The 20787-nt window shown below is 41.3% G+C and overlaps 1 long non-coding RNA gene across 1 annotated transcript in view; it reads right to left on the bottom strand.

The window, feature by feature from the left end:
• LOC308056704 overlaps nt 1-17728 on the bottom strand; it is an 87050-nt gene extending 69322 nt beyond the window's left edge. Inside the window, exon 1 of the long non-coding RNA XR_013924932.1 lies at nt 1-17728. This exon is cut by the window's left edge and continues 13386 nt beyond it. This is a non-coding gene — a long non-coding RNA (uncharacterized lncRNA).
• Between the last annotated feature and the right edge of the window lie 3059 nt (nt 17729-20787).

The raw sequence follows: 20787 nt of genomic DNA on the forward strand, positions 1-20787 counted from the left end.
TCATTTAGGCAGTGTTTCCCTGTAACTCTGAACCCAGCAATTTAGGGAAGAGAAACTTAAAAGATGGTTAATCTGGAAAAAGGCAAAAATTTGTATGAAGCATTACTCAGGAGGATGAAGTTGAACTCTGTTTAACCCAGGATCTTGTGTAATTGGGATTCCGTTACAGAAGACTGTACAGATTTCTACAGGATATTGATTCATTCTTAAATTTAATAGGGACTCTCCATAAGCCTCCCAAGGCATACACAGAAAACCGGTCACGTGCTGTGTTACAGTCTTCTACAGTAACCTTAGGAACTGTAAATAAACACTTACTTTCCCACACAGAGCCTGATGCACTCAAAATGCACAGCAACAGTTGCAGTGGCTTAGTTGTCCATTCTTCTAAAAATGTAAGGCTCACTTTTGCAATCTCGTAAACTGTTTGGAAACATTGTGCCATTGCTAATCACGTGCATTGGTCAGGGATTTGACATGAAGTGGTTTGTGATTTGTTTTACATTTTGGAGAAATTTGAAGTTATAAGCTGGATGATAGCCCTAGAAAATGAAGGCCTTTGATATGAATGTAAAGGACTTTGCTTGATCTTGTTGTATTTTATTGCCATGTAATAATTCCTGAATCACAAAACACAGAGTTCCTTCCTATTTTGCACAAAGTATTTTCCTGCGTCCTCTTTCCAGTATTGACTGAAGTCAGGAGAAAAGCATAACTGATGTTTTCTTCACTATGTAGAACTTGTTTCATTTAGGAAATCAAATAATGGAATGTCTCAGAAGGATTAGAAAACCCGTTTTGTGCTGATTTGAGTGAGCAGACATGTTTGATTGTGGTTCAGTAAATATTGGATCAAGCTGTTGTTTTATCAAAACTGGTTTCCTTGTTGACAGTCTCAAACATTAGTGAGAGCTCTGCATCCAGTCCCTCCAAACCAGTTGCAATATGTTGGTAGTGTTCTTTCTTGTTCCCACCTCTACCAGACTGATATTTTTATGACTTCTTATTTCACTCAGAAATGATATTTGTAGAGGATATATACTTCTTTGTTCTTTGAATTTTGTCCTAGTGGAAAACCTTGCAAGGTAAGTTACAGACATCAAGTGTCTTGCTGAAACTGGGTAAACGAGATTTGACTCCAAGCTCTCTCCTTCTTTACAAGCCGGTGACATAAAGCACAAAAGGTGCCTGCAGTGAACGGCATGACTGTGCAGGCCTTCTGTTGGCCGACAAGATGGGGCAACCTCCCATTTAGGATTTTATTTTTAGCAGCTGAAAAGGGGTACCCATTGCCAGCCTATGTAGAGCTTCTAGAGAAACCTTTTTAGGTGTTTAGAAGGACAGTACATTTGTGATCCCATAACATAGTAAGTCACATTTGTTTTGGAGGGCTTCCTTCACAATGAGATTCCTTCTACCAGCAAAGGTGGTTTTCACAACGTGCCTTGCAGATGGGAAGTGTTTCTTAAAAGCTACATTTCATATGTTTTAAAAATTAACAACATGTAGGAATAAGAAAATCCCAATAATTTTGAAGAAATCTCAATGAGAGCAGAAATTTTTCAGGGTGGGTGTGGGAGTGTGTGTGTGTGGCATGGTGTCTGTGTATGTATGTGTGTGTTTTGTTTATTTTTTACCTGGCTTTCACTTCATTATCCATGCTGGTAGCTCAGACTTCTGATGGAATGTGGTTAATTTTATTAAGACCTCTAACTACTCTTTGAATTCAGTAAGATATCACATAAAAAATAATCCATATAGCTTTTATGCATAGTAAAAGTGATAGGCATCAAGAAGAGAACTATCTAAGTGGGGACTCACCCTCAGACACACCTGTCCCTCCATATTTCCTAAACTCAGCAGGTGTTGCAGCTAAATTGCTGCTTGAAGCCTGCTTTTATTTCATAAATTCAAGGAAGCAAATGGTAAAGCTCCTTTTCTTTGTTTCAGACCAACTTGCTCTGGCCTTCTAGCTCTGGATGTAGAAGATGCATTTAATTTCTGCATTTCTTACTGTTACCTGCTACCTGGAGACTTTCTGATTCTGATCAATAACCAAAGAAAAACTTCAATGGAAGATTTTCTCAGACTTCGTTGATGTCTTTCTTATAGCCATTCAGCTTCATCCATATTGATCTTTAATCTGTCTTTGGCCATGGTCATCTGAGAATCCTTTCTAAAGTCCCCCCTGGATCTCTGTTAAATACGAGAACTGTACTACTGCCAGGGCTATGAATAAGTCTGACTTGGGTCAGGATCATCTGTCCTCCTCACGACCTTCGAATCTTCCTCTTCACCAGACATAACAAATTCATGAGTCCACAGATTCCTTTTCCTGACTTTTCCCACACTTCCTTGTAGGTGTCTGACTAGTTCCCACCGCAGGAGATCTCTCTCCCTTCCACCACATGAACTGTCCCTCCAGGCTGTTCTTGAGCCTTCCCAAAGCACCAGCCTTCCTCAGTAAGAAGCCATCTTCAACCCGTTCATTTGTGCATTGGACAGAGCAAGAGCAGGGCTTGCAGTTAAATGGTGCATGAGACATGCTGTGTCCAGAGAGATGAGCCGAGACAACACCATGCACGTTCTGTAAGAGCACGGAAAGGATCCAAGCAAATTCAGTGTGTGAGATTCACAAATTCAAAACTGAGTGTGAGATGAGAAACCAAGCCAACAGGATTATTGTGAAGGAAAGTAAACAGTTAAGTTCCCACTTTGAGCCTGGGTGTCTGAGTGAAAATCTGTTTGCTTTATGATTAAGAATGTTCTTTTCAGGTGTTTGAGAGGGGAATGTGAAATTCAGCAATAGAAAGATGAATCAGAGTTTATTGTGGTTATTTGTGAATTCCTACTGCATAGTGTAAGATAACAATACCCCAGAACCTGAATTGCTCCACACTGAGGAGGCCCAGCAACAACATCAAGGCAAGCTTCCTTCTGCACATACAGATGTACATGCCTTGAAATCATGGATCAATTTCCCTGTAAAGAAGGAGTTAAAAAGTTATGCGAGGGAGCACATGGGCAGAGAAATGAATATACAGTTTAGTGACTATGAAAGAGGATTATTGTGGGCTGCTTGATAAAAGGCAGTTGATCTTTGTGGAAGATAATCCTTGAAAATAACAAACATGAAAGATATTTATGAGAAGGATATGAGATGTATAAAGATGATACCAATTAGGTCAGTCACTTGGCTTAAAAATACAGAGCATATGTCCCTTAAATGTATGAACTTCTAACATTCACAATAACATAGTATTTCTATTAATTCTGTGTTAATTGGAGCAACAGATGACTGAATAAATTTTAGCAGGTTTAAAATTTATCACTAACTTAGATGTTAGTGACCGCAACTCCTAGGAGCTTGGAAAATACAGAAAACTGCCATGAGGATAAGTTCAGACACAGAGACACTCAAGTAAAAAGAATGTGAAAGAACTAATCCATTAAAGAAATTTTCAGGTGGGTAGTACAACATATAAGATTACCAACTACTGGAAAACTACCTGCAGTGTGTTAAATTAATAACCATTGTCTTGTCTCATGTCAATCTAAAAAATATTTTTTTGCTGTTGTGTCCTGAAGCACAAAGTTTTGTAGTTTAACAAGATAGCCTGAGTCAAATGCTCAGTAAACATTAAACCTTAAAAGTTCTTAAATCTCTTTGTCCTCAAACTCTGCTGTTGATTCTGCTTTTACAGTCTCCTCATTTTCAGTGTCCACAACCCCCAAAAAAGAAGGCCCCAAAAAATTATTTTGGCAGCTAAAGTGAGAGCTAGATGTCACTTACATACTATGTCCTGTCCTTCGGCACCAAGGTTGCAAGTTTCTTCTATGTTTTTACCTTGAAATTATTAGGAACCTGAGTTTGCATCTCTGAGAAGCCCAAGACCAACCTGAATGTGAAGGGAATCGTTCTCCATATATTTCACACCTCACTCAAGCCCAGAAATGGGGCATGTCTACTTTCCTACAGGATGCTGGTTCAGAAGCTGCTCTCAAAACACACTTGAACATGTGCCATTGCAAAAAGGCCATGTATGTGGGCGGCGGGGGAAAGGGACATGGTAAGTGTGGCTTTCAGACAGAATAAGAAAGCATATCCTTTTTCCAAAAATTACTCCCCCCTTTATTACAGATCTGTTTAATGTAGGATAAGAAAATGATAATTGCATCGGGGCTGAGACACGGTTATTACCAGCCAGTTATGTACTCTTTATTTGCCGCTAGAGCTGTTTTGAGGAAGCATTTTCATTAAAGTGGTGGAGGCAGTAGAAATACAAAGTATTGCAATACTCCACTGTTCATGACTGAAATGCCGCATCATCTGTCTTTGACCTGGACCTGTATTTGGTGTTGGTGAAGCTGGGTAAAACACACTGAACTTTTTTTCACCCATTACATTGGTTTTATTATTGGCAGTGTTTACCGGCTCAAGTCCTCAAATAGCCATATAACATATAGTCTTTTGTATGATGCCACACTTTACTTTCTCATCTGTTCTTGTTTTCGTATAGGTCTTTTTCTTTTTCTTATTGAACACTGTCTGCCTGGCAGTAGTATGAGGCAGCAACATCCCCTCCGTTTACATAGCAACATTTGACCTGCTCAGTAAGGGAAAAGACAATGTTTGCATGAAATGCAGATGCACGTGGTGTAACGGAGGTTGTGCGACACCTCTGTAGGATTTCAGTGAGAACCTGAAGTGCATCCAGAACTCATGGTGCTTGAAGTCAGAGAGATAAAGCAAAATCAGTTATTACCTCTTCAGGACATGGATCCCTGCACTTGTGTGTAACAAAAAATTTCAGTTGTTATTAGAAAGGTTATTCTTAGAAAGGTTATTCCAGACTAGGTAGGGCTGGGTGATTAATTCAGTTTTGTCATGCTGACTGGATGGGAGGAACTGCTGACTGAACAAGGAACAGAAATTGATTAAAGTCTGACTGAAACAGAACTACTTTCTGCAAAGCAAAGCAAGAACTGCCACCAGATTAATTTGGATTTCCCTCAGACCAAAAATTTTGCATATTCCTCACTAATACCTCTTTGTTACCTCCAGATTATTTAGCCCCATTCTTCTTTTTCTTTTTAACTCTTAAACTAGGTCCCATTTTCAAAACTGTGAGTTGAAATGTTCTGTTTTGAAACAGGGGAACAAATGGGGACCATTTCCCAATGGAATACATGCTGAAAAGCAAATTGTTGTGAAGTTTAAAAGATCTTCCTATGCTTTTTTTTAAGATACATTTGGATAAATTAACTCATAATCTGTGAATACTTTTTTCTCCCTGTGCTACTCCTTTTTCCAGTGAAGTGACGATATATTTGAACATTTTGTCCATCTCTGCTCCAGCCACTTGCTTGCTACATGCAAATCTGAAAGCCACTGAAGTATTATCTGTGGTTCCTTGTTTGTTGGATGTGGTGCAGGGCAAGAAAAGAGAAATCTTACTTGAAGAGCTATGTGTTAGTTTTTACTAATTTCCTGCAAAGGCTTAGCCTCAGCATATCCACTGAATCACTCCTACTTGTATATATTATTCCCGGCTTGATTGTTAGCACTCCTGCTGCACAGTACTTTAGAAGATGCTCAGTTTATTGATCTTCAGGGAAACCCCTAGATTTCCTTTACTATTATTCATGGGGATTTCCCAGCCTGCTGCAGAAAAACAAGGATCAAAGTGCTTTACATGCTGTTGGATGTCTTCATAACACTTAAAAGCTTAAGGAAGTGAGTGGCTATAAATAGAATTATTGAAACGATAGAAGTGGGAGGAATACAGGCATATTTTATAAACTGTTTTATTAAAATAGCATTCATAAGACAGCTTACAGCTTTAGTTTTTGCTATACAAGAGGGAGTACCGGAAAACAAAAGGAAGTGAATTGGTAGTTTTATAACTGTACTTTTTCTAGCAAAGTAAGCAGGAGAGAGAGAGTAACATTAGGGAGATGTTTGAAAACAAAATTAATTAGAGATAAGTCTGCATGTGCTGTTTGACATCTACCTGTGTAATCAGCCTATGTAAGGACAAAGTATTCAACAACATAGGTCTTTCAAGCCAAACTGAGAGCATTGGGCTGCAGTGTGGATTTGTGTCTGCTTTGTTGGTTGAATACAACAGGAGAACAGCCGAGTTCTGCAGTTTGCTGGAGGGTTCAGGAATCACAGACCTCCCACCTATGCATTTGGAGTGCCTGGCCCTGCCTTCTATAGCTCACCAAGCCTTTAAAAGAAATGGCATGTATACTCACACATACATTTCCCTAAAATGTAATAGAGAAATGCCATACCCAGAGAATATATTTTCACACGTAGTGGGTAACTGATAGTTTGTTTTCCAATAGCAGCAATGGTGGAAATGTTGACTTTCAATGACTGCCAAAAGACAGTCATATGCTTTAGAAATAACTAGGGTAGAAAAATAAATAAGCATAAACTTTGACAGAACCTATTTGCATACCATTAACCAGTCCATGACATCTCTGGATTTCAGATTATTTACCTATTGGAACTTGTGTTTGGGATGGGTATCAGTTACAGTGAAAGTAAATTAATACTTAAATATTTAAATAAATAAACGTGTCAGCGTATTTACAATCCAGTAGGGGTGGAACTCTCTCAGGTAAAATGCAGATATACAACATAATTGCTTACGCATTTAGAACAAAAGTAAAATCATGATGAAAGGAAAAGTCCATTTCCCACCAAAGTTTGATGTGAGTGGGACAGATCACATCTCCAAAAGTAAGCAGGTATGTAGTATTATGCTGTTTTTACTCCCTGCTAACTTCAAACTTGGCTTTTTTTCCAGTGAGTCTTATCATATTTTGGTATTAAATTAAAAAACAAGGAATAGTGCCTGCATACAGGTTTGATGAAAAATAACTATAATAATCATCTTTCAGGTTTTCAGCAGTTTAAGGATGGTTTCAGTGTATCTGAGAACTGTGCAAAACCTCATTTGTTCGCCCTTGAATAACACATATGTATCCGTAATCATGTCTAACTTTTTAAAACATGAGGGTTTTGGAAATGAAAGAAACACAGCATCTTTGAGTCTAGATAAAAATCTGTCTTCATGAGGGCTGGAATTCATTGCAGTCTGCTTGAACTTTGTTGAGTTAAATGTTAGAAAAGAAATGTTCGTTTATATATTTAGGAATAAAAGCAGCAAATATTGAGTGACTTTTTTGGTGCATTTTGAGAATAATGGGCCAAGTAAATCTTAGCAAGTCAGATTTTAATGGAGTTAATCACGGGATAAGATTTTTTCTCTTGTGTTTGAGTTCTAAGTTCTATATATTTAAGTAAGAAAAGATTAAAGTTCTGTGCTAAAGTATTAGTGGAATTATGCAGGAGCTAATTGTATATATCTAGTGAAAGTGAGAGCTTAAAATAATGCTTATTTTTTATTTAATTGTTTAATTTAGCCACAAGGAATTCTTGTACATGCATTTCTCACTGACTTTGCTGTTTGACTTGGTGTTGTCTTCTGCTATGTGCATGGCCCTGTGTTTGCATGTTTGAATCTCTTGTATAGATTTCTGCAGGCACAAAGCAAACCAGGCTGACCTCTGTCTGAGATGCTTTGTTCTGAGCCTTTATCTCCTTGACTGCTTGTATTTAGACTATGGATGGTGCTGGAGTGCCTGGAAAGGGTCCCAAAACTCTTGGGAAAAGAGGTACTAATGCATAATACTAGTTCTTTTTTAATTTTGGCCTTTGAGGTTTTCTTTTAATTCCCTGGTCATGAGCATCTTGCTTTGCAGGATAGATTGAGGGAGATGGCCTGGTACAGATCTATCAACAAAGAAAATAAAACCATGGAGGGCCTGAATTATGATGTGGCTTTGAGCTTTTCTGTGTCTTTGTTCAAGAGACTGCTTGGGACAGAGATGCCTAAGAAAGCAAAATATATAGCATTTTCCCAGGCTGTGGTGAGATACTGAAATGAGCCACCTCAAGGGCCTCTACCCAGAAGTGACAGAGGAGCAGGGGACTCTCTGCTTTGGCTCATTCCCGTTCCTAACAGAGTCATTTAGGCCCTCAGAGCTCTGCAGTAGTGAAGCAGTGATGCCGCAGGGCTGCCTCTCCATGGTGGCACCCTCTGAGGTTGCTGTAGTGGACAGTAGTGACATTGCCAGACTTGTTGTCTGCTGAGGGGGACTGGAGATGGGAAGAAGACCTCTCCCTTGTTGTAATGGCGGTTCCTCTGTGCACAAATGCACATACGAAATACACTGCTCATGTGAGACTAGGCTGTGAAATATGCATGCATTCAGATGTTGTTCTAATGCTTAGTCTTCAGAAACTATGAAAACAAACCTCCTCGCTTCTTATGAGTAATGTAAATAAAGTGGAGAGAAAACTCTCATCCTTTAAACTAAAGGCTTCATTGAGACCAGTCTGGACAGCTAGCACAAAGCTTAGCAAAGCAAAGCTGTCTGAGCCTGACAGCTGCCTGATTCACTAAAAGGTGAGCACTAAAATTGTCACAGCATTGTACCTCATTTCCTGGAAAGCTGGGCTCCGGGATGTGTCATTTGTTGTCATCCAGGTTGTTTGCTTTACACTTTGTCCTGGAGAATGATGTAGCAACAGAGTCGGTACGTCTTCTTGCCACCTCTCTACCTGTCTCCCAGTGGTGGAACAGGGGTTTACTGGGTCACACCATGTGTTTTCCAAATGCCAACGCTAGATGGTGTCCCCAAACCTTCCGAAAAACCATTCGGCCTAGTCTTGGCTTGGGGATCTCAGAAACAGCTTAAAGTGGTGTGATGTGATTGGTGTGATTGATGTGATGTGATGATGTGTGTCTTTGTCTGTGTCCACGTGTTTTCATCCCCACACACTATTTATGTGCTTAGTTAATGGCATGTGAAACAACTTTCTTGGTTAGCCCCTGGTAATAATTATTTTAAGCAGGCACATGCTTTTTGTTTCCTGTTTTCCCTGAACTCCCACACGGAACTGGAGGACAGTTGATTTGAGGGCATGTTAATGATATTTCCAGAAGGCACAACAGACGCTAGCAATTCTGGTCCCAAACAAGTGAGCACTCTCCATGTAACGGGCAGTTCTCCTAAAGCAAGTTGCCTCCTTGAACTTCACGGCAGTGTTTTTGTGCTTGTATCTTTGCCAGACTGGGAACTGCATGTCCACAAATGTCTCTCTAATCTAATGTTTTCTGCATCATGCTGAATATAATGGAAATACACAACTAAGGCTTCATTCTGCTTATACCTGAGAAAACCATATGTAACTTCATTTGTCAGAGAAAAATCCACAGGCATGCTTGCATCTGAAAAATTAGATAGGAAGGATTTTTCACCCTGGTTTTATAATGCTTAGGGTGTTTGGTTGGAGGGTTTTTTTTTGTTTGTTTGGTTTTGTTTGTTTTATTTTTGGTGTTCAGCAAGCAGCATGGAAATTGCCAGAAGATATGCAAAGATGCAGTGTGGATAAATGAGGAATAGACACTAAGCTTGCACTCTTGCTGCATCTTTCCCGAAGGTGCAGCACCTTTTAAAGAGGAGCCAGTTCAGTCTTTAATGCTTGCAAAAATCCATCCCCTGTAATTCAAGGAACCAACCTGGACCAGTAAAATCAACTGTCTGATTTCCTTGTGCAGACAATAAGCAAGGGAAGACAAGCATTTCCAGCAGGTGATCCTGAGGACAAGCTTAACTTCTCTGAGCACAAAGGGGGAGCCCAAAGTTTCCAATTTAGCTGGCATGAAGTCATTCAGTGGGTGCGTAAACTGAAGTGAAACGACTGCCACTCACCTCATTACTCACCACAGGATGTGTTTGTTACCGATTCTGGGCTTTACCGTCTGCTAGTACACTAGAACTGTAACTGGTGTTGCCTTTTGAGCAAATATTTCAAGTTTTTTGCAAGACTTTGTATTTAGTGGCTTTCTTCAAGCCTTACTTCCTGCAAAAAGGACAGTGTGACATAATATCTTTTTTTCCCCTTTTCAGTTGATTTCTAGAAAGAAAAGGATCATTTCAAGTTTTTGTGATTGATTTGGAATGTCTTTTAATATTTGAAAGACAACAGCTGGCAGCCAATGTACTGTGAGCGCTGTAATGTTCCACATCCCCTTGCAGCCTGCTATGCCACCAACACCTCACCCCACCTCTGCCAAATGTTCCAAGCGCCTCCTGCAGCACCCTGCAGGATCTCATCCTGAGGCTGGCTGAGCCCAGGACCACACTGTGAGTCTGCCTCGTTCATCTGGGAGCTCTGCTGATTGCACAGCCCTGCAGGAAGTGATGGGAAGAGACTGACAGAGGTTAAAGCACAGGTAGGTCCTGTCCTGAGCAGTGGATCGCTAAGGCCAGCACAGTAGGTGGCACATCTGCACTTTCATTAGCATCTTCATGGGCTTCTCTGCAGTTGTCTTGTAAACTGCAGGACGTCACCTGCTGACTCGTGCAGTGGTGGAGGTGGGTGACACCTCTGGACAAAAGGCCAAAGTCATGCCTCCAGTGCCCATGAAACACAGCAGTCAGCAGTTGGGTCAAGTCTGTTTTGTTCAGTTTTTGCCCCTGTGTGAGGTTTACACTGGCTGGCATGCTGAGGGCACCCTCTCCCATTCCCATGTACCATGGTCACACACGCCTTTCACATGCATGCTCCAGGTGCTTCAAAGGGTGGCTGATTCCCCAGCTGCTTGTGGTCAAAAGGTGAACCATGCTGAGGCCAGGGCTGATGCCAGCTGACTTCAACCCTCCTGCTGTTTGTATAGCCTTGCTCTTGGTGCTGCAGGGTTAAACTCCATCCATGAGCATTACTTGAATGAGATAATTGTTCTGGACCTCAAGGGGAGATGAAGTAACTGCTGTAAGGAGAGGAGGCTAATGGGCTGTGCAGCTGCTTCCCCTGACAGCGCTAACTGCTGATGTTAGCAACTACAGCTGGTTTATATCTCCAAGGTTAAGGACATGTTGATCTTTAGGGTTAGATTTTGGGAAGATAGAAAGTGTGAACATGGGTAATTTATTTCAGTTTTAGAAGGTGGAGTCAGATTAAGTTGGGAAAGCAATGTGGTTTGATCATAGCGTACTTGGGATTAGAAGGTATTGATGTCGCCTTGGAGGAGATGACTGTGCTAAAACACTGGTAAGGACCGGCAGCCACCTTGGGGAGAGGGAAGGCATGAAAGAAAAAGGAGAACAGTCTTCACTTACATTCCTATCAAAAAGCTGTTTTCTTACTGCCCTCTCTTCCAAATGAGTAGGAACAGTAGGTAAACTCTAAGGCTAGGATTACAGTCTGGATTATTAAAGTGCTCTGGAAAGTGGAGGCATCCCTAATTCAGGAATGTTTCTAGTTAAGATCACTGAGCAATGGTCATACTTGGGCTGATCAAGTGTGAGCTGTTTCTCCTTTGAAAGGGAGGACCATGGGGAGATGCAAGGAGGGGGCTGGAAGGTATCCTGGTGATAGTGGTGTGATGTGACCAGGGTAACCAGGGGAGTCATGTCACCATAATCCATTCTGGAGTTAACAGCTTACTCAGTGGGTTAAGCCTGGGGTAGATTTAGGGTTTAGGAATGGGAAAAACACAGAGATAGGACCAGACAATTTTAGGAGTGGCACCAAAGAAGGTCTTTGGGATATTCTCTGCAGTGAGCCAGCTCAGCAGGCCCTCACTGATGCTTTTATCAAAGCTGAATATAAGTGAGCACCGGACATTGTTGAGAAAAGTCTGTACTGTGGTCAAAAAGGGCAAGCAGCCCCTGAAAGAATTTGCTGGCTGCTGTTTCTTTCTGCAGTTAGTAGTTACAGTTGGGCCAAACTCTTATGAGAGTCTATTACAGGAAGAAGTACGGAATTACTTCAGGAGTGTGTCTTAGATGTTGCCAGGATGCTTGAGACTGGTTTGAGGCTTGTTTTTTTGACTTGTTATGGCCTTTCTTTTGGTGGAAACTGGGTGCAAAACTCTTGCTGTCAGAAGGTTTCACTGGGAGACAACTGTGCTGCACACAGTTTCTCTCTTTTTACCTATTACTTTTCTGCTTATTTCGTGGAGCTTATAGACATTGTTATGATAGTGGAAATTTAGCACTCTTAATTGTTAAGTACATACATTAATCACCACGCTAGGAGTACTACGTGTGAAAGACATATGCACTTGTGAGTCTGAGTTACTACACATTGCACTAAGTTCTTAAGAAACCTTCAGAAAAAGCATTGTAAGCAAAATAAAACCAAGTATGGTAGGACAAGCAAGGAAACATCATTAGGAGAATTTTGTGGGACTTCTAGTTGGTGATATCATCATGCAACATAGATCACCAAATCTTTCCATGTTTTACTTTTTTAAGTCACCAGAACACCTGCAGGTGTTACATTTATGCTTCTGAAGATATTGTTAGAATTTGATCATTAGAAATTAATTACCCACAATAGCATTATTTAAGCATCAATATGTTGTGGTTAGAATTGCTTGCAAAAAGTAGGAATTGTTTGAGTGTTGTTTAATTTTTTTTTGTTAGAATTTGAGCAAGCTTTTTGATTGATAAAACATCTTAATAGATTTTAAAGACATGTTTTGCTAAATATGTGTATGCTGGCTGTGATTTGAGCAATTCCAAAGTAAGATTTTTTTTTATAAATAATTCAGAATATGGATGACTTGTATGCGTGAAAAATGGGCAACTTCACCCATGCAAGGAACATTGTTTATACAGCTACTTGCAATATCTCCTTTTGTCAACACAGACAGAAAGGCAAAACCTGTAACTGAATTGGAGGCTGTAAAACAGCATTATTTAGCTTCTTTGCTCAAGAGAATTGAGACAGTATGTCTTCTTTGTCTGACAACAAAATTGGAAGTTTCTCACTTATCATAGTAATGGGGCTCAAAGAAGTGCTTTATTTACATTTGTGAAATGGGTCTGTTCTGCTGTGCTGAAATTTCCCCCATATATTACACTCACATCCTGGGAAAATACAGTTCCAAGCCTAAGTTATGAAACTAACTTCAATTCTTGTATTTTGAACTCTTAGGCTGTTCTTGGTAGGTCTGTGCAGGTTCACAAAGACAGGCTTATCAGTCATGGGCAAACAGAAATAATGAGTGAAATGTTCCCAGTTACATATTCCTCCAGACAGTCACAGGTGGTCCCTTTTTTGAGTGAGAAAAATGTAAATAGGATTTAAACTTCTTTTCTATCTCTTAAGTCCACATGTTTGCAGATTTGGCTTATCAATGTGTGGATTAACAACAGACAGAGAGACATTCTAGAAAATCATTAAAGACTCATCAGGAGTTGTGTGTATGTGTCTCTAAATACAACCATACAGAACACAGTGACCTGAAAAGCCTTACCATCTGAATTACCAAAAGTTAGATGAACTAAGAAAAGAATGAAAAAGAAATATTAAGAACTCTGAGGTCATTACAATGGATTCTCAATTGGAAAAAAGCCAATAGGGAAAAGGTAATTCTTCATTAAAAATGTCCCATAACTCAGTTCTTGTTTCTCTGTGTAATTTCAAGAGAGATAAATAAAATGCTTACATTACACCTGGCTAGAAATGTAAGTAAAGAGACATATTCTGCCCAGCAGTGCCCAGTGAAAAGACAAGAAGAATAGACACGAGGTAAAACACAGGAAATTTTACTTAAACACAGTGTTTTTTTCACTGTAAGGGTGATTCAGCACTGGAGCAGAGTGGCCATCAGAAGTCTGTTTTGGAAACTCAGCATGTGCTCCATCTGGCTTTATATTAGTTTGCAAATCTGGACTTTGGCTCCTTGATCACTAGCTTATTTTGAAAAAAAACATACTGCAAAACTGCTGTTTTCCCAGAGTTGCATGGGAATTGAGCTTTACAGTGCAGTCCTGCTTTGAACTAAGGTGCACATTTTTCAGGCATGCTCTAATGGCTTGGTGTTCTGGCTCCAAGTGTAAACTGCTACTTGATCCAGGCTTAACTCCAACGAAAAACATTTTTTCCCCATGCTACTTTATCACCTGATGTTGTGACATTTGAAACTATTAGCTGATTACTTTGGGCTTTGTAATTTGTTCAGAAAAGCTGTCACAGCTGCAGGCTCAGCCAAAAGGGTCAGATTTATTGTATTTCAACATTTTCTTCTAGATCTGTTTTCTCAGAAGAGTAACAAATTGACTCCTTCATTTCATTTTCCATTAAAAACTCCATGATGTCCGCTCAGCACATTAATAATTTTTGTAATTACAGAATTACAAGGTGAAGAGGGTATTTTCCCACACACAGTTATGTCTTTGTGTGACTGAGCAGAAGTACTGTGCAATGATGTCATGGTTTCAAAGTACAAAGTATTTATGCTGGTTGAAAAATAACTTCTAACATTTTTTAGGGTGGTTAGAAGTATTACATTTGAAGAAGGCCCTTGCTTCAATGCTGTGGGATACGTTACTCACCACCAGGGTCAGTATGAGCAACTTTGTACCTTAAACATGAACATTTTAGAAATATTTCATTGTTAAATTCATGTTCCCAGTGGAGGGATGTCCATCACCAGCAGGCAGAGTCCTTGGGAAGTACCTTTGCCAAATGGTGCAGGTGTGCTCCTGGCTCTCACCCCTGGTGAGATGTGGGCAGGCCTGCACCATGGGAGCGGGACAATGTGGGAACTGCTGCCTCATCTTCCTCCCAGGTCATTCAGATCTTTCATGTTCACATCCAATTTCTTGGTGTGTTTTCTTGGGAGGGGGGGACCTTGCCTAGTAGATACCTTAAAATCACTTGTGTGCAAGCCACTGAGACCAGAAGGTACCATTGGTTTCTTAGTTTCCAAGTCTGTAATCCATGAATCCAGATTTCTGTCCAGCAGACCACTGTGAACATGAATTAAATGAGTAATTATTTCTGAAATGCAAGCAGAATTGGGTTAGCAGGTACAATATGATGTTGGTAAAAACAGAATTCCGTGTGTTTTAATAGACTGGCGCTCTGTTTTTCACAGGGAAGTTAGGCTTCATGCCGTGGCATTTCCGTAAGCCAGCTTTCAGTGACTGGGCTGTAGTATCACATGTGGGAATTCGGGTAATGTGAGAAGTTGCTGGAAATGTTCTTTTAATGGGAACTGTACACCTGTGCTTACAGAGAGAAATTTGATCAGAGGGTAACAACGTACACTCTCAGAGTAGTATGCCACAGTGCTGGTTGCTGTGGAGGGACCCTGGGACTGCTTCTCAGCTTGTTGTTTCAATTGCAGATCGGGGTGCGCCACTGAGGTCAGTGGTGTCACATCAGTGGAAAGGTAGCCTGAGAGGACAATCAGAAGTTAAAGAACTTGTCAGATCCACATGAGTCATCCTGTGCTTAGTCCACTGACTCATTTGTGCTTTCCAGTGTGACTATCTTTAGTGTGTTTTAAGCACAGACACTAAAACAACTATCCCACTTCTGCAGAAATTCTTGGCTCTGAATGAGTTATAAAACTTGACAACAGCTCTGGACATACTGAGGTTTTTTCCCTTGCACTTTGGAAATAAAACCTGTTACATCCTGTGGTAAATATATTGAAGGGAAAAGTTAAGATACACAAAATAATGGCTGAAGGAATAACCAGCCACAATTGAATAGCATAGCATGCAGTTAAGTTCAGTTTCTGATTCAGGTCATTAGCCAATGATCAGTTAATAAATGAGCTTAACTTAAATGGCTACTGTTGTTATCTTAAATACCATAATTAATTTTTATTTTCCATAAATCTGCTAATGGTTTCTGGCAAGAGTTTGTTGAAGTTTTGAATGTGCCCGGGAGTGAAATGTATTGCATAGTTTGGTTGAACAGGTTTCAACTAAGGCATAAATCAGAGAATGGAAAAGGTAAGTGGGAAATTATATGTGGATTAAAGGAAAGCAAAAGGAATTAAGAAGACTTAGAAGGAGTGGCTGAGGTCACTTGGTCTGTTCAGCGTGGGGAAGAGAAGGCTGAGGGGTGACCTCACTGCAGCCTACAGCTTCCTCTAGGGGGGCAGCGGAGGGGGACGTGCTGATCTGCTCCCTCTGGGGACCAGAGGTAGGGAATGAAGCTGTGTCAGGGTAGGTTCAGGTTGGACATGAGAAAAACGTTCTTCACTGAGAAGGTGATTGGTCACTGGAACAGGCTCCCCAGCGAAGTGGTCACGGCACTGAGCCTGTCAAGAGTTCAAGGACCGTCTGGATGACATTCTTAATTGTATGGTTTAGTTTTATGGTAGTCCTGTGAGGAGCAGGGAGTGGGACTCAATGATCCTGACCCCTTCCAACTTGAGATATTCTAAGACAAAAACCCTCTTACCATACTCTGTGGATTAGAATTAAGAGTTTCCTGTAAAAGTTGGCAATATAAACTGATTCCTTTTTTTCATACCACTGTAAGAGGAAAACTATATTCTGAGACTAAAATATGTGTGTGCATACATCACCGAGTTGAACATAATGTAGTGAATTTCACAGCTTAGGGTGTAATACTAAAATAGAAAGTCCAACATGTTATTGACATATGACTAGTTTTCTTCCAGTTTTAAATATTTCACAGTAGACCGAGGATATCTGATGTCAGGAAAAAAAAAAAAAAGTCTTTTGACCTTCACACAGAAGCTCTTTTCATAGTGAAAGAATCTGACTACACTGACAACTGCAATTTTCTGTTTCCAGCTTCTCATAACAGAAGCTGTTCTTGCTGTATGTCAAAGCTGTGTCCCCTGTAAGCCATCACATTCTAATTATCAAACGTCTTTATTATGTAGTCATAGGATACCAGTCAGAAAATGGAGAAAAATTAGGGATTTTTATGAACGCTGCAATCAAAGCAAGTAATTATTTATTTTAAAGTACTTATAAATGAAATATTTAGTGGACAAGAGTTGGGTGTCATGCAATTTTTTAAATAGGGCTATATAAGAAGGCAATTATGCAGTCAATAATATAATGTGTTTTAATAATGTAATTGCCAATATAATTGCCAATGTTTCTTTCTTTGTGACTTAGTAGCAATAGAAGACATCTTGACTTTTCTGGAATGTTGGTGTTTGAGTAAGCATGTGGTATGCTTCCTCAATGTAAGCATCTTTCATTCAAAGATGAGCCCAATGGAGGGTCAACCAGGCACAGTTATGTTTACAAACATAGAAAAACTTACTGACATGAACAGTCTTATTGTATGAAGTACCCTAGCCCAGCTCCCGCTGACTTCTATAGCAGCATTTACCCACTGAATCCAACTGGATTATCGTGTGAACAACAGTTTTATGCTGCAGTGCACCTGAAGTCTGTGTTTGTTGGCTGAGCATCTGCCCTACCTATGATGTCTGTCAAAACCAAGTATTTCAATGGATCCAGGTGAGCTTCAGTATTATGAAAACATCTGGTCTGCAAAAAACTTAGCCTAAATGCACCAACATGGTAAGCAAAACCGGGCAGAAGGGACACAAGACTGACAGTTGAAAATATGACAGCCTATATATTAGAATTTATTTAACAAATTGAGCACCCATCAAGTCACAAGGTTCAGGTTGCTCCTCTTCACATCCCTCTGTCAGTCTGCACTGTAAGAGGAGATATATAAATTTCTAAATGTACTCATGTTCTTAGATTGAACCTGTGTTGTGGTTTAACCCCATCTGGCAACCCAGCACCACGCAGCCGCTCGCTCACTTCCCCTCACCCAGAGGGGTAGGGAGGAGAACTGGAAAGGAGTGTAAAACTCAAGGGTTGAGGTAAGAACAATTTAATAGGTAAAGCAAAAGCCACCCACGCAAGCAAAGCAGAGAAGGAATCCATTCACCACTCCCCACGGGCAGGCAGGTGTTCGGCCATCCCCAGGGAAGCCGGGCTCCATCACGTGTAACGGTTACTTGGGAAGACAAACGCCATAATGCCAGATGTCCCCCCCTTCCCTCTTCTTCCCCCAGTTTATATACTCAGCATGGCGTCACATGGTATGGAATATCCCTTTGGCTAGTTTGGGTCACCTGCCCTGGCCGTGTCCCCTACCCATTTCCCGTGCCCCTCCAGCCCTCTCGCTGGCAGGGCCCAAGGAACTGAAAAGTCCTTGACTGAGTATAAACATCACCCAGCAACAACTCAAACCATCCGTGTGCTGTCAGCATTGTTCTCACACCAGAGCCAAAACACAGCACTGCACTAGCTAATAAGAGGAAAATTAACTCTATCCCAGCTGAAACCAGGACAAAATGTCTCACAATTTTTACACTAATCTGTATTCTTTTTAATGTGCTTTTTCTAAGTGGAAGCTGATAGAAGTGATAATAACTTGTTTTTTCAGCAGACATTCCCCTGCAAAGACACTGTTCAGTATGTAGGTCCTACTGTGTAAACATACATATCTTTTAGAAATTAGTGAATGAGGCATTCTCTTTCTGAAGTCTATTACAGCTAACGATGAGGTTAGCAACAGATCATGTGCAGTGTGTTGTTTGAAGCCTGGTTTTCTTGCTCGTCTGCAACTCAAGCATTATACACTTATTTTTAGATTTTTGCTTAGGCCACAGGGAAAGTCCATGAAGCCTGACTTGGCTGATAATTCTAATTATTTCCTATTAATTACTTCATGCAGGAGGGAGCCTTTTTGGCCAGTCAAGCCTGTAAACTCTTAAGTACACATTAATCAGTTGAATGTAATTGATTCTTGCTACCTATGGGATACGTTTGCACTAAATAACACAGGGAATGCAGACAATTATCCCAGAGATTTGCTTTCCAGTATAAACCTTCTAATGAAAAAGTGGACAATAAAGTAATGGAGATAATGAAGATTTTGGGTCCTTTGGTTGCTGTCAGTCATAAATGCCTATTATTATTCTGTTGCATTACTTCTCAGGATTAAAAAAAAAATACATTGGACCAGCAGATCCTACAGTATTTTGGAGGAAAAGACTACGGAGTACCAAACACCTGTTGAAAAACAACAGTGTAATGTCATACACGTAGGTTGACACAGAAGCTTTAGAAGTCTTGTGAGAAATAAATTTAGCCCCAAGATAGGCAGGGTTTTTCACTGAGCAGCACTGAACAGCACTGCTGGCAGCATTCACCTTAGGCTCCTTAGGCCACAAACATTAATGACAGTGGTCAGCCCCTGTGCTCTTCTCTCTGGTTTTTTTTGTATGTTGAACTGCCAGATTTAAGTGTAGTTTCCATCTCGCTGTAGCAGGATCCAAAGTGCTTGAGATAAAATACACTGGAATGAAAAATTATGTTAATTTCACAGGGGAATGCTGGAAGCAGTAGAAGGGATTCAAATGACAGCTCTTTGAAAAGTTTCCTGGAGACAAGGATAAAAGAGTGCAACAAGGATCGTGTCTCTATTACAGAGCTACTTAAAACTCTGATGAGTTCCTGACATAGTACAGGCAAAGGTAATTTAAATAATCTTTTTTTCCATTTCTTGTCTTTTGCCTTGCCAAGGATGAAAATAACCTTTAGCTTAAGCATATCTTCTAAGAGCTTTGCAGGGTGCCTTCCCATGCCTTAGTGAATGATGGGCTCTAGAAATCTTCAGAAAAGAGAAACACTATTTTTCCCACAAAATATAAAATGTCATGCTAAATGTCACTTTCAAAGGGCATTGGCTACTCTTACAGGTTAACCTGAGGGGAGGCTTAATGGAATCAAACAAGGAGTCAAGAGGGAAGAATGATAATGGTGTTTGTCCAAATGCTGTTCTGGAGCCTTGGCTTAGAGCCAGAAACCTGTGATGATCACTGAGTCATAGAACGGTCAGGGTTGGAAGGTACCTCTGGAGATCATCTAGTCCATCTCCCTGCTAAAGCAGGTTCTCATAGAACAGGCTGTCCAGAATTGCATCCAGGTAGTTTCTGAGTGTCTCCAGAGATGGAGACAACACAACCTCTCTGGGCAGCCTGTTCCAGTGCTCCGGCACCCTCAAAGTAAAGATGCTTTTCCTCATTTTCAGGTGGAACTTACTGTGCTGCAGTTTGTGCCCACTGCCCCTTGTCCAGTCACTGGACATCTCTGAAGAGAGCCCGGCCCCATCCTCTTGGCACTCACCCTTAAGGTATTTGCAGTCATTGATGAGATCCCCTCCAGGCTAAAAGGGCCCAACTCTCCCAGCCTGTCCTCATGAGGCAGATGCTCCAGTCCCCTCATCATCTTCGTACCCCTCCGCTGGACCCTCTCCACTACTTCCCTGTCCCTCCTGAACTGGGGAGCCCAGCACTGGGCACAGCACTCCAGATGGGGCCTCACCCCCATCAGGGCAGGGTAGAGGGGCAGGATCCCCTCCCTCCACCCGCTGGCCATGCTGCTCCCAATGCCCCCGGGATCCCACTGGCTCTATTGCCCACCAGGGCACACTGCTGGCCCATGGGCACCTCGCTGTCCACCTGCACTCCTGGGTCCTGCTCTGCAGAGCTGCCTTCCAGCAGGTCAGCCCCAGCCTGTGCTGGTGCATCGGGTTGTTCCTTCCTAAGTGCAGGACCCTACGCTTGCCTTTGCTGAATCTCCTGAGGTTCCTCTGCGCCCAACTCTCTGGCCTGTCCAGGTCTCGCTGAATGGCAGTGCAGCCTCCTGCTCTGTCAGCCACTCCCTCCAGGTTTGTATCAGCAGCAGCTTGCTGAGGGTACACTCGGTCCCTTCATCCAGGTCACGGATGAATAAATTGAACAGGACACAGCACTGACCCCTGGGGAGCACCACTGGCTACAGGCCTCCAGAGCAGCCGTGTTGCTGATCACAACCCTCTGAGCTCTGCCATTCGGCCAGTTCCCAAAGCACCTCACTGCCCACGCATCTAACCCGCAC

The sequence above is a fragment of the Falco punctatus genome (assembly GCF_963210335.1).
Source record: "Falco punctatus genome assembly, chromosome: Z".
NCBI classification, from domain to species: Eukaryota; Metazoa; Chordata; class Aves; order Falconiformes; family Falconidae; genus Falco; species Falco punctatus.